This window comes from Pseudophryne corroboree, chromosome 4, assembly GCF_028390025.1.
Source record: "Pseudophryne corroboree isolate aPseCor3 chromosome 4, aPseCor3.hap2, whole genome shotgun sequence".
NCBI classification, from domain to species: Eukaryota; Metazoa; Chordata; class Amphibia; order Anura; family Myobatrachidae; genus Pseudophryne; species Pseudophryne corroboree.
In genome coordinates, this window is record NC_086447.1 from 229,928,054 (window position 1) to 229,937,264 (window position 9,211).

The window sequence follows — 9,211 nt, forward strand, 5'->3', positions numbered from 1 at the left end:
TTTGGGCTATTGTATATTGCTTGTTAGGCTATTGTATATTATTATACCTTAAATGTCAAGTTAATGGAGTTGTTGTTTTCTAAGGAATAAAGTTAATAGTAATATATAGCTTTAGTATACAGTACATAACAGAAAAATACCATTTCATAGCACCAGACTGTCTTAATCACCATAAAATACTAATAGATTTTATTACTGTGACCCATGTAATACTGAATATGTTTTGCATTACCTAAAATGTATAATTTAAAAAGTGCCCATGAAATGTTATGATAATATCAAGGTAAATTACACGTTGATTGCTAAAAATCCATGTAATAAACTATGATTTAAGGATAAAATATAACCTACGTGCTTTAAACTTTTTACAAGTACAGTAGCATTTGAATAATATTATATATATATATATATATATATATATATGTGTGTGTGTGTGTGTGTGTGTGTGTGTGTGTGTGTGTGTGTGTGTTTGTTTGTTTGTGTGTGTCCTACTGTATGAATATATTGTCATTAGGAAGGTTACATTATTATAACCAAAATGTTGTCTATGTCTTTGCACTGGTGATGTGAGTACAAAAAACTCTCTTTGGAGCTGTGTGCGGAAAAAGTCCCTGGTGAGTGCACTTTTATTTGGAAGATATAATGGAGATATATATATATATATATATATATACACACACACACATACATACACACATACACATACACACACACACACACACACATACACACACACACATACACACACACACACACACACACACACATAAACACATACAGTATAACTCATAACATGCCTTTATAGCAAACAATGTCTTGATGACCTGTATATTCTAAAAGCATCGTATATATACATATACAGTATATGTGTGTGGTGCATGTTTGTGTGTATGTATGTATATTTATCATTTTTTCTTTTTTAAAAGAACTTGCCAAAGTGTTTATATGTTGTCATATTTACACTGAATTTGCAGCAAAAAAATATATTTTTGCATCTTCATCCACAGAATGTACTTTAGATAGAGATACAATTTTGTCAAAATCATTTTAGTGTTAAAAAAAACTTTCTATGCCAACATATTTTAGTATCATACAACAATCTTGACTGTTTTATTATTATTTTTTAATAGAACTTTGAAATTAATGATTTTGGTGGAAAAAAGCAAACTAGCCTTTGATATGGTTAAACTCAAAAAACTATTTTAGGCCCAATCCTAATTTTGCCACTAGAGGGAAACAGCTAACTATTATATGCCTAAATTGTACCAGTGAGACTGATAACAAAGTGTGTGTTCGTGTATGTGTGTGCATATAAAAATTACATTTGATTCTTTATGCAGTATATTCATTAACAACCGTGGCACAACATGCTTTCATATATATATATATATATATATATATAATGTATATATTTATTATTATATGCAAATAAGAAACATTTTAAAAATGGTCATTCATTTTTAAATTGAGTTAAAAAGGCTATTTTAGATTTTGCAAGTATAAAGGAGTAGAACATTTTTCAATGATTTGTTATCAAATATTTGTGAGAACTAGTAATTACAGCTTACCTATTGTGCTACAACATATTCATCTGCTGAATTTATTAAAGATTGTATAGATTGTATAAAGCAAAAATTAGGAGAACGATGTGCATTTTTTATCTTTAGTCTAATTTGTATCAATGGTAATGGCCAAACAATAGTTATAGTTACCTACAGTCTACTTCTATTAAAAATAAATCAAATATACTCCCTACATATTAAAAAGAATATTGCCTAAACATATTATCTTTGATTTTTCCATTATTACATAGATGAATTACAGTATGAGTATGCAGGGAAAAACATAATGTTTTCAAATAGATATTGGTATACATGTGTTTGTGTGTGTTTACCATAATATTTTATGACACCGTTATGTGTGTGTGTATATATACTGTATATATATATATATTTATTTATTTGCGTGTATAAACTTAGAGCCAAGCACTCACCATAGCAAGCTCACTCACCGTAATACATCAATACATAAATAGCTCCAATTTTTATTTATGTATTGATGTATTAAGGAGAGTGGGCTTACCATGGTAAGTGCTGGGCTCTAGGTATGTTATTTAAGCAATGCGGTCACAGGCCACTGCACCCTGCCTTGGGGTGTTAAGTGCAGGTGTGCACCCTATTCCTGGGGTGCATATATACATATGTGTGTGTTAGTGTACATATTATGTTTGTGTGTATGCATATATATGTCAGTTTGCCTGTACAGTAACTATTGCCACACTATTAGGTTTATGCTATTAGAGATTGCTGCAATTATATGGCTTTAAATGGATGTATAGTTTGTTAATTAAAAATGGTAAATTACAGCATGTTAGTTATTTTTTAAAGTGATGCATCTGATTTTAAGCTAGCTAAATATCTACTTTCTTTAATGTCATTTTTCTATGCATGCCATTCATAACGAAACGTGGTTACATGACAATAATTTGAAATTAAATATTTGCTTCCAATAACAATATCTGTTGCTTAACATATGTTGATATACATTTATTTATAGAGTGATTTTGCTATCTTAATTAAGATCTTTGGATTATTTTAACTAATTTAATTGTCTGTTATTTCCATTTTCCATGTACATTAAACATTTAGAACAGCAAATAAATGCAAAATAATACACCATTTAAGTAGTTTATATTTATCTGGCATAACCCCTCGCCCCCAGCCACACATCAAAAATAATCTAAGAAAAACAAACAGATAGACAATAAGAAGTAGAATGTCAATTTCTACAAAAAGAGTAAAAATACTAATTCTCTGTATAAACAGTAAGCATCATATAATGAAATAAAATAAACCTTTCTTATTATCCACATGTAATCTTTATAAATAAACTAACACAAATTTAAACAATTTCAAAAAAATACATATAAGTCATATTTAAAAATGATATACAGATTCAGAATTTGATATAGCATAAATTATTTTTGTTCATTTAAGAATAACAATGTAAAAAATAAAGTTATCTTTACAGTTAAAATCCAAATACTTGTAGGATTAGCAGCTAAGTTTCTAATTCAAGTTATTTTGCATTTGTTTGCATAAAAATATCCACAAAAATAGTAATATTTAACAAAACCCCATAAATCTACAGATGCATATATCTACCAGCAGAGGCCTCTCTAGATTTATCTTTTTGAGGAATTTGAATTGTCCTTGCATCTGACACAGTTAACAAAACTACTTGAAAAAGATTCTGTTCCATAGGAATAAAAAGCATTACTATTTAATGTCTTTTTAAAGTTTCAAGATGTTGATTAATGTTGACCTTTACATTGATGATGTTTCAAGTAAAAGAAAACACATTTAAATGAATAAATTCTATTGAGGATGCATTAATTAAACAGAGACTTTACCATATGCTGTGGCTGGAGTGCGTGCTGGCCTTTCTGTTGTAGTTACCTGTGTAAAATCCACCCCATCCTCTACATGAATGCCCAAGCTGAATAGCCATTTGAATCAAAGCTTTAGTTTGATTCGCTATACAAGGGGTACTGTGTCACAGTGTTTTCTTTCTTGGAGTCACTAAGTGATTTCTATATCTGTTGTCATGGTGATATAGCAAAGCAGGGGGAAATGGGGGCAACTTCAGGCTTTCTCTAGCCGTTGCACTTAGAGCTAAGATGTTGTTAGCAAGACTATAAAACACTGGGCTTTATCAAGGCCTTCTTTTTGTTCTCTGATTGTCAATAAAACTCATTTTAAGGGTAACAAGGACATCTAAATGTCATCTGTCACAGAGTTGGAAAGATTAAGTTTGTTTAGGAACTTGGGTGGAACAAAGGCCATTATTTGTTCTGCAGATACAAAGCAGTGTGGCTATCAGCAGTCATGATTTAGATCTGGGTCCATAGAGCATGTAGAAAAGATCAGCTCAATTGCAGGTGATAGCAATAGGCTCCTTGACAGAAGAGCAGCAAAAACATAGATTTCAGGCTTAGCTATGATTTTTATACTTTAGTTCTCAAGCTAAATTAAAAAAGCATATGCTCTCAGCAGACACACACCTGATAGTCCTTGAATGAACAATACATGATGAGGTGAAAGAGGTTTCCAAGGTAAACTATAGCAAAAATAGGTTCTAACTCTGCATTTATGCCATAATGAGACTAAACAGGAAGCAAAGATTAATGAAGACATTGGAGTTATTAAAATCAAATCCTGTGGTTCATATGATGTTCTTAATAATGAACATTGTGGCTATTCTAGGCAAAGAACAGAATTTTTCCTTCTCTTTTTAATTTGGCACACATCCCAGATTTCATTCAACCAGAACCTAGCCAGTGAAATGCATGGTTTTATGTCCCATACCCTTTTCATTTTGTTGTAATCCATTCAAAAAGGACTTACTTTTCTTTTATACAAAAATTCTGACATATAGTCTAATCACAGATTAATATCATTGGCTTGTAAATAAGTGTTGAAAGAAAAAACTTTATATATATATATATATATACATATAGTGTGGACTATTGTATTTATTTTTATATATACTGTATATATATATATATATATATATATATATATATGCAAACAGGATTAAGGCGGCACTCAAAGACTTAGTAAGATGGTGAAGCAGGCATCCGAGCAGGGATGCTGTTTTTAATAGTGTTACATTTCGGGGACGTATCCCCTTCCTCAGACCCCGAAACGTAACACTATTAAAAACAGCATCCCTGCTCGGATGCCTGCTTCACCATCTTACTAAGTCTTTGAGTGCCGCCTTAATCCTGTTTGCATGTCTATGTGGGCTGGCCCCACAGGGAAGGCACCTTAGCAGGTTACTGATTACTGGAGCGTTTGTATATATATATATATATATATACTTGCAATTGTCGGATCGGCACTCTCCTAGCGATGGATATGTTGCTCAGGTGCCATCTGGAGGAATTAATGCAGGTAGCAAACTGTGTAACAAACAGCGGCACTCAGAGACTGACACAGCGTGAATAAAGTGCTGGTGCTTTTAATTCATGGCTGGTAACTCCAACGTTTCGGGGCACGCAAGCCCCTTTTTCAAGGTGAGCCAAATATTTGGCTCACCTTGAAAAAGGGGCTTGCGTGCCCCGAAACGTTGGAGTTACCAGCCATGAAAAGGCAAACTGTTGTCGGTGGCTATTATTGGCCAATGTTTCCGTAGGGCCTTTCTGGTTGCACTTGTGGAACCATCATACTGAGTGGAACAAATCATCCGATTGTTACGAATGGGGTTTTTAACCTGTTGTCCATGAAAAATGCTGTTCGCTTTATTGAGACAGCGAGTAAGTACACTGCTAGTGTACCCTCGCTCCAGAAAGCGAGAAGTGATCTCGTTACATTGTTGATCTTTGAGTGCTGCGTTGGAATTGATCCTCATGGCTCTGAGGTACTGGGATATGGGCAATCCTTCTTTGAGGGCTGGGGGATGATGGCTGCTAGCATGCAAGGTCAGATTGCGGTCAGTGGGTTTACGGTACAACGAGGTGTCCAGTCGGTCACCATTTCTGGTGATACTGACATCCAGGAAAGTGATGTTAGTGGCCGATACTGTGTATGTGAACTTGATAGGATTATCCAAAGCATTCAATTGGTTCACCATGTCAAGAAACTCAGACTCGGTGCCCTCCCACAGCAAGAAGACGTCATCAATGTACCGTTTAAAGAAGGCAATCTTGTGCCCATACCTAGGTAACAGGTACGTATGTTCATAGTGCGCCATGAACAGATTAGCGTAGGCGGGGGCCAAATTCGACCCCATCGCGGTTCCGGCGATTTGAAGAAAATAATCATTTTTATACATAAAGTGGTTGCACGTAAGAACCAATGAGGTCAGTTCCAACACAAACTCAGTGGGGTAATCTTTGCAGGGGCTGTTGGAAAGAAATTGACGTATAACATCCAAACCTAAGTGGTGTGGTATAACGGTATAAAGGGACCCCACATCCATAGTGGCCAGAAGAGTGCCTTCACTAAGATGGGTAAATGTCCGTAGATGTGTGAGGAAATCCCCAGTGTCCTTTAAATAGCTATCAGTTTTTAATACCAAAGGCTGTAGGATACTGTCAATAAAGACAGCAATTGGCTGTAACAGAGAGCCTTCCGCGGCAATAATGGGTCTGCCGGGAGGGTGAACTAATGTCTTATGAATTTTGGGCAGAGTGTATAGGATGGGACACCTGGGTGAATTGATGGTCAAATATTTTAATGTGTCTTCACTTATGTAGCCCTGCTCAAAACCTAACTTCAGAAATTGATCGATTTTAGATTTAATTTTAGGAACCGGATTGGTGGTTAATTTCTGATAGGTCATGTCATCTGCTAATTGTCGGTTGATCTCCATGTCATAGTCAGTCCAATCTTGGACGACTATCGCTCCTCCCTTATCCGCCGGGCGGATGACTATATGGGGAGAATCCTTTAAAGTTTTTAATGCTTTCCTCTCGGCTATGGACAGGTTATCAAACATCCTTTTGGGGGGTGAGCTCTCAGAGTCTCTTTGGACTAACCGTAAATAAGTTTTGATGCTGGGATTGGAGGATGGAGGATCGAATGTCGATTTGGGTCTGAATTGAGGTATCTCTTTGTTAGTGGATTTGTTAGCAAAGAACTCCCGCAGACGGAGGGAGCGGCCAAATTTATACTGATCTATAGTTTGTTGGAATGAATTAATTCTGCATGTGGGGACGAAAGATAAACCTCGGGCAAGAAGTTTAGTTTCCGCTGGACTCAGTTCTACGCTAGATAGATTAAAGACATTGTCACCTACTGTCTCCTCCTCCCTCTTCTCTTGGTACCCCCCTCTCCTCGGGTGCGGTCTGTGCCGCTTCTGAGAACCCTGGAACGGGTAGAGGAGGCCTCTCCTCCTCGATCTAAAAAACGAGTGGAGTCGTTGTTCCCTTCGTAATAATCGGTGTCTGAGGTAGAGGCGGAGGAAACAAATTCATGGGCAAAAGGTTGGGCCCTTCGCCTAGTGTATTGTCTATTCTGACGTTCACTAGTATTGTTTCCAAGTAACCAGCGGTATACAGTATGCGTTTGGTAGTCGTTAGTTACAGTGGACAATTTTTTTCGTTTAAAAGAAATTAGATCACGTTTATAAGTGTCCACCTGTGTCTGTAGACGTTCGATCCAATTTTGGGTTTTGTCATTCTGCAGCACGGTGGTGTGAGATTTGATGGTAATATCCACTTCAGTAGATAATTTCTTTAACTCAATGCCAACTTCCTCCACTACCAGGGTCATGAGGTCAAGCGAACATTTGTTCAATACTCCACACCACCGGCTGCAGAAGACAGGGTTGTTTCTACCCAATGTTGGAACGTTAGAAATACGGAAACCCCGGGGGATTTGTTTTCTCCTGAGGTATTCCGACAAAAATTGACCATGTAAAGTCAAATCAACCTCTTTTTGTCTGTGTTTAAGCACTTTGTAAAACAAATCCACAGGGGTTTCGGCTGGTAAGGCCTCAAACTCTAATTTATCGAATAGTAATTTTTCAGTGTCCTCATCCGTAAATGAAACTATACCAGTTTCAGCTTTGGCCAGTAGGCCATCATCCAACAAATATACCCCGCTCTGAGTCATAACACTCTTTAGACTGGAAAACTCAAACAGGTATAGCAATTAGATTAATAACATACTAAACATGACAAACAAAACATGTAAGATTCCCGGAAATAAAGGTGGTGATCGGTGAGGAAGTCCAATCCGGTATGTTGGATGGGTGTCAGGAAGTAGGAACTGCATATAGTAGTTCGAACAAATGTAGTCTTGGAAGATCCTGCACTCTCATCAAAAGTAATAACGACGGCGGGTGCTCCTAATGACCAGAGAGGCCACCAATATACCACAACAACCACCTAGGTGGAAGGTGCACTCACGCCCAGAAATTAGTCTCTGAAGTCACTTGTAAATTCAGTATATTTTTATTCGGGTTCACTGTTGATGCCGTATTTCATCGACGTTTCGGTCCTTATGCGGACCTTTATCAAGATTGGCACTTAAATCACCTATACAATCAGAAACAGTTACAATTAATATGTATAAGAACCCAGATTTATTCAACACCAACACCACCAGTGCCTCCCAGGCCCTGAAGACTGTCACAAAAACCAGAAAACGTATTAAAAAGCTGTTTTTTTATATATGTAAAAAAGAGATACTTGGAAATAATCCACGTGTGATGAAAGAGACACCTCCACCATTAGGACTATCTGTTTAGATAGGCAAATGATTACCTGGACGGCAAGCCAGATCACTCAGATGTGTGGAATGGCCTTCAAAGTTGGCAACATGCCTGATCACATAATGAAGTTAAAAAGCCTATAACGTAGGGGAAGCTGCAAGGCGTAGTCACCTATTAGATAAATAACAGAGTAACTACACCATAAGAAAATACACTAACAACGTCATTTTGGAAAAGATCATACCTAGTTACATGTAGAAATAGCTCATGGCAGCTTGTGGGCTCTGTACATGTGTCAGACACTCAGTCTGTAAGGAGGCACAACAGGAAAAAATAATCACCAACCGTAATCATGTGTCAGAAGGGAGCTGCAGGAGAACCATACTCACTGCTCAAGTGTCCAGAGCCAAATGGAAGCTGCATAAAGTTCAGCCTCAGCTGAGCACTATTTAAGGATCAACCACAGGAAGTGCCAATTAAGGAGATTAGTATAAACCCAGTCTCTCATTAACTGATCACCTCTCAGATAACTAACTCAGACCAACTGGGAAAAAAGTTACAGGGTTCACAGGACAGGCAGTGGCTATCGCTAACGCACGGCTACTTAAATGAGTGTATTTTAACGATTTGGAAGGGCAACTGCCGGAGACGCGTCTTTTGCGTTCCACCGACCGGAACACCATGCGTTCCATTCCGCGGAAGAGGCGCTGGCCGGAAGTCTCTGCGTTCCACTCGCGGAAAGAACCGTAATTAGGCTTATCCTCTGGCTAATGTTTAAAGGAGGTGTACAACCTAGAGGGGGGTGTTCTCAGAGAATGAACACTCCCCCAGGTGGAATCATCAATGTACAGGTTCACTCATAGCTCACAGGGACTCGGAGGTATACCGGAGGTCTCCTCACGTATAATCCTGGATTAACCTATGTGTAGCCTGTCAATCACCACAGAAGAAAAAGAGTGCAAATGTAAATAATGATCCATAATATGAAATG

At 37.2% G+C, this 9,211-nt stretch overlaps 1 long non-coding RNA gene across 1 annotated transcript; it reads right to left on the reverse strand.

Annotated features, from left to right (window-relative positions):
• Positions 1-7,941: 7,941 nt before the first annotated feature.
• On the reverse strand, positions 7,942-8,988 carry LOC134911297 (uncharacterized). The gene is made up of 4 exons (XR_010176459.1): positions 8,610-8,988; positions 8,465-8,528; positions 8,273-8,391; positions 7,942-8,044 (listed from the first exon to the last, which is right to left on the reverse strand). It is a non-coding gene; the product is annotated as an uncharacterized LOC134911297 (long non-coding RNA).
• Positions 8,989-9,211: the final 223 nt, after the last annotated feature.